General features: G+C 47.2%; 1 long non-coding RNA gene across 1 annotated transcript; it reads right to left on the reverse strand.

Moving 5' to 3' along the window:
* Positions 1–1,281: 1,281 nt before the first annotated feature.
* LOC139059327 (uncharacterized) lies at positions 1,282–3,177 on the reverse strand. The gene is made up of 3 exons (XR_011514095.1): positions 2,999–3,177; positions 2,034–2,207; positions 1,282–1,600 (listed from the first exon to the last, which is right to left on the reverse strand). It is a non-coding gene; the product is annotated as an uncharacterized lncRNA (long non-coding RNA).
* Positions 3,178–5,308: the final 2,131 nt, after the last annotated feature.

Below are 5,308 nucleotides of genomic sequence, written 5' to 3' on the forward strand. Positions count from 1 at the left end.
AGTAGAGTTTTGTGCATCACATTATTTTTTATTCCGATAAATAAAGGTGTAGCAGTGTAGAGACAGTACCTAATACAGACAGTGCTAGCAAGTGGTAGCAGATATATCTCGCACACCTTTATTGCGAACATCCCAGCTCTCTATAGGGTTCATAATGTAAGTGTTAAATCGCTGTTGTCGGTCTTGCTGAGCAAGCGGTAGACCAGCTGAAAAATGTTTCTTTGCAAATAAAAATAAATAAAAACAGTATGAGCTAATTATTGTAAAAAAAATCGCGCTCTACAACACAAACTTTTTAAACTAATGTATTATTACGAAATGTAAACTAAAGAAAACGAATACAGTACCTAGGCTAGTTTCATGGACCTTCTTTAACATCGTTGTATGTTTATTACCAACGCCTTCTTTTTGCAGGAACCAGGTTGCCAACACACGCACGAATAGCAACTGCCTTTCCAACTGTGCAGTTTGCGCTGCGCTTGCATTGGTGTGCAAGTGGAGGAGAGGTCCAGTTAATGTCCTGCTGCACTATAATAGCCGTCGAAATATTCTGCTTAAGACATCTATCATTTTTCTCATATCCTACCAGCTCAAACGTCACCTCTAAAAGCAGTTTGACTGCATGTATTTGCCTTCATAGACAGGTTGTAGCTGAAGACATTGTATTTTTCACCCAGATGGCCTTTCTTCAGTCATACTTATTTAAGTCAGAATGTACCCCTTAATAATTTCTGGTAAATTCAAGTGCCATTTTTTTCTAAAACAATAAATTAACATTATTCTCGCCTTTTTGTACTTTGATAGTATGCAATACAGCGTGAACTCTGATCCTACAAACAGAAGCAGTAATGAAGGAGATGAAAGGGGGTTGACCGAAGGGTGCGATTTTTAATAATCATATCATGAGAAGCCAACAAGTAAAGTCACCAAAGACAACATAAGGAAAATTAATTAATGGCATGGAAATTAATGGCAATGAAAGTGGATGAAAAAACAGCTTGCCGCAGGTGGGAAATTATGTAGTTCGAGTAGTAGTAGTAGTAGTAGTAGTAGTTAGTTCTAACAGTAAAATATAAATACACAAGAAAGTGGATGAGAAAACGGTGCCGCGGTAGCTGCATTGGTTAGAGCATCGCGCGCCTATGGCAAGTTTTCTCAACCACTTTCATTGCCATTAATTTGTCATTTCTTTAATTCAATTAGTAAGTAGAAGTAATTTCTCCTCTGTTGTCGTTGTTGTCTCCGCTTGTTTGTTTCCAAGGATATAAACAGAAGTAGTAGTACTGCTGACAAATATATTCTAAAATAAAACACCATCGCTCTTCAAGACAGTAGTCAGTCTGGTGTAGCCACCCGACGGCATGCAGTGGTAAATTCTTGTAGAATATATGCTGTTTCTACCCTGCTTCTAGCTTCAGCTTAAGATAAATTATGACGGCCCGAACAATGAGTTTCTTCCATTGGATGCGGATGACAGTTGGCTTCAATGGGGCTTGCAGAACTTCAGCAATTGACCGAGGTACAACACCCAGGGTAGCAGCGTGTCTTGTGGGATCCCCAAATAGGCCAAATGGTGATGCAGACTGTCACAATGACAATGCTGAAAAATACATTATAGAGCGCATTACTACCGTTATTTCAGAAAAGCTGAGATCAACCATCAAAACTAAGGCATATTTTTCATCTACACTTGCTCATGCTAAAGTAGCTTCAGCATGCCACAAAATACTGAAGTGCTGGCTACAAATACTACGAAAGTGTTGCTTCAAAAATTGTGCGCAGCAAAAAGATCCTGTCGCAGCTGCAAAGTACCACGGGCAACTGATGACCTCGCCCATCATAATCATGCGATTTAAAACAAAAATTATATGACAGCTAAAAGTGAATAAAAAATTAATTTAATTTTATTGACATGGCTGTTTCATGTTTGTGGCTCTAAATAACAGGGTGTCCATTTCGCCATTTTGTGAATGTGGGGACACGTAACATGAATATTTTTACATAGTTTATGAAAATAAGCACCGACTAATTACCGGGTAGGCCAGTCAAGTGCTTCTTCAGCACCCAGCTTCTTTCAGGGAAGCGAGCTGGTGCAATTCCAACAGGCAGGCACCATATCTATCGATGCTTTCAGGTCTGCCAGAAGCCTTACTGTGCAGCACAGGCGTTGATTTTTTTCATCAGCTGGTCCTTCCAAGGCCCACATCCTGCACCAGAATGCCAAAACTTTTATGTAGACAGGGCGCTCACGCGCTAAGTAAATTCAGTATACCTAAACAACGGAAATGAAAAAACGTAGCACAACTAAAAATATGTCGGCATTGCGTGAACTTGAAAGCCCAGCTAATGGAACGTGCATCAGCTGCTACCACATAGCACACTGAAAGAGTTAAGACGAAAAAACAAATGGCGGTGATGAAGTATTGACAAGTGAATTTTCGGAAGAATAAAACATTGCGTAGCGTATATGGGAAGTGAGGAAGCACAGGAAATGCAGGCACCAGTGCTGGTTCGTTGACCATATGTGCTACAAGTTGAGCAAGCCGACTGACCACCACGGCTTCTAAAACAATGTACAGGACTCAAAAGACGCTTGTTTCTTTTTCTACCTGCCGGAGCTACGCACTCAACCATATACGCATTCTGCCACATGTATACTATAACTGCTTCTCCTCTACCGAAAGATTTCATACGCGATACTGGAATGATCGTTGGATGCAGGCGCCGATCTGTACCTTCTACATTATCGTTTAAAAAAGCGAAACCAACAACAGATGGTCGTGCCGAATCTTGCACATGTTCCCATTAGAAAAAAAAATGTTTTCGACAAGCTTATGCTGCCTCGAATATGTTTCAGGTACTAATTAATGCCCGCAGCATGAGCAACTGGAGTCAATCATGCTTGTGTACATCGGAAACGGCTTATCGACAGCGCAGCGGCAACCTCAAGAAAACCGCATTGACATACTGTGCTTCCATGAAAGAATGGCTCACTCACCCATATTTTCTGTCCTGTTGTTGCTTTCAGCAAACTCACAGCACCACTCGGTCTTGAAGGTAAACAAAGCTGCCCATCGGCCGTTCCATCTGTGGCCTCAGAAGTCATTCAGGCTCGGTCACCATACGCACGAGGACAGAATCACCCATCATAACCGCGATTATCAACCGCAACGTCAGTCACCAATGAAACACTAGGAAAAAAAGAGCAGTGGACGAATGCCGGCGCAAATTATCTTGGTTCTCAGCCATGCGCCATGCTCTCAGCTGTTGGGATGCGATTGTTGCCAGACCTCAAACGCAGCTCCCGCTTGTTCTATCAGTAGAACGCTCACAGTGGCAGCGTTGCCGAGCTAAAGTTGTACATTGCGCCGTGTAGTTGTTCGATTAGGAAGACGAATGAACTGAAACACATATTTGTTTTAAATAATGGGACTTTTAATGAGCACACCGAAGAATAGTCTCGATATCAGACGCTTTTCTCGGTCGATACACTTCACTTGAGTCGAGGGCGCATTTTCAAGGCATTCCTTGGCGGAGGAAAGGTGAAGTAGTATTCATGAAACGCAACGGAGCCTTGAGTGAAGGAAGCCCCGTCGCCTCGACTTGGCTGAGTCGAGGAGGAGCTTCAAGTGAAGGCGTGTTTAAGAATACGGGGGTTAGTCTGGAACATTCGATGACTGCTGTATAAAAGCCGACGCGCTTGACCCGCTGATCAGATTTTCGACGATCGCCGACTGTGTTCGCCGCTATCGTTGTGCTTTAAGTGTAGCCTCTTTTGTGGGCCCAGGTTCGCCCAATAAAAGCTAGTTTTGTCTTTCACAGTACTGCTACTGTGTTCTTTGACGTCACGACCACGTGACTACTGGTGGAGGTGCTTTACGTTTATGTACCGGACGCCCCCGACAAGCCGTAATTCAAGCCCGGACCGCAAAGACAACACCAGCGCCGTCCCGGAACATCGAGCAAGCCGCCGTCTTCAACAGCTGCCCCCGAAACACGGACTTTTACCTGAGACCAAGAAGATCGTGTCCAAGGCAATTACAATGGAAGCCCCAGCGTCCCCCGTCGTGCTGCAGCAGCCCAGGGAACCACCGACGTTCCGCGGTTCCACATTTGAGGACCCGGAAAGCTGGATGGAAGCGTATGAGAGGGTCGCTAAGTTTAACAGCTTGGCAAACGAGTACAAGCTGCGACATGTTTATTTCGCATTGGAGGATGCCGCCAGGACGTGGTTCGAGAATCGCGAAGCCACCTTGACGACGTGGGACCTGTTCCGAAGCGGCTTTCTGCAAACATTTACAAGCGTCGTGCGAAAAGAGCGAGCCCAAGCTCTACTGGAGACCAGAGCGCAGCTGCCGAATGAGATGATCGCTATTTTCACTGAGGAAATGAATCGTCTGTTCCGCCACGCCTACCCGGAAATATCCGAGGAGAAGAAAATCCGCCTGCTGATGCGTGGTGTAAAGGAGGAACTTTTCGGCGCAATGATACGAAGCCCACCGACGACCGCAGAAGAGTTCCTTCGCGAGGCCACCAGCATTGAGAAGACACTCGAAATGCGGAACCGGCAATTCAACCACCACACGAGCTCGACAAACTACGCCGGAGTTCACTCACTGGCCACCGACGACCTGCGCGAGACCATCAGGGCAGTCGTACGAGAGGAGCTTCAAAGGATCTTTCCTTCATCGCAACCTCAAGTGGCCACAGTCGACGAAATTGTCAAAGAAGAAGTTCAGCGATCGCTCGGAGTTCCCGAGTTACAACCACAATCATGGCAGCCCCAGCCAGAAGCGATGACCTACGCCGCCGTCGCCCGCCGTCAAGGTCCCCTGCACGACCGCGCCAGGGCCCTGAAACGCCGCAATTCCGTCGACCACCGCCGCCGCCGCCAGCACGCCCATCCGTCGCCCAGCGCAGCTACCCGAGAAAGACAGACATTTGGCGAGCCCCCGACCACCGCCCGCTCTGCTATCACTGCGGAGAAGCCGGCCATGTGTATCGCCGATGCCCTTACCGCGACTTGGGTCTGAGAGGGTTCGCCGTCAACGCGCCGCGTCCACAGCTTGGAGAGCGCCCGCGTGACATCGCCGACTACCTCGCCGCTACTCAATGGAGCCCTCGACGACCGTCCCGTTCGCCGTCACCAGGCCGCTACCTGTCGCCGCGGCGCCGACCATACACCGGCCCATCCCGGGGCCGCTCTGCGAGTCCATATCCGGAAAACTAAAAGCAGCAACCGATGGAGGTGCGGTTGCTGTTCGTCGAACTGACGAAGATCCTCCGCCGCCGACGAAGAAACCATCTC

This window comes from Dermacentor albipictus, chromosome 1 (assembly GCF_038994185.2).
Source record: "Dermacentor albipictus isolate Rhodes 1998 colony chromosome 1, USDA_Dalb.pri_finalv2, whole genome shotgun sequence".
NCBI lineage: Eukaryota > Metazoa > Arthropoda > Arachnida > Ixodida > Ixodidae > Dermacentor > Dermacentor albipictus.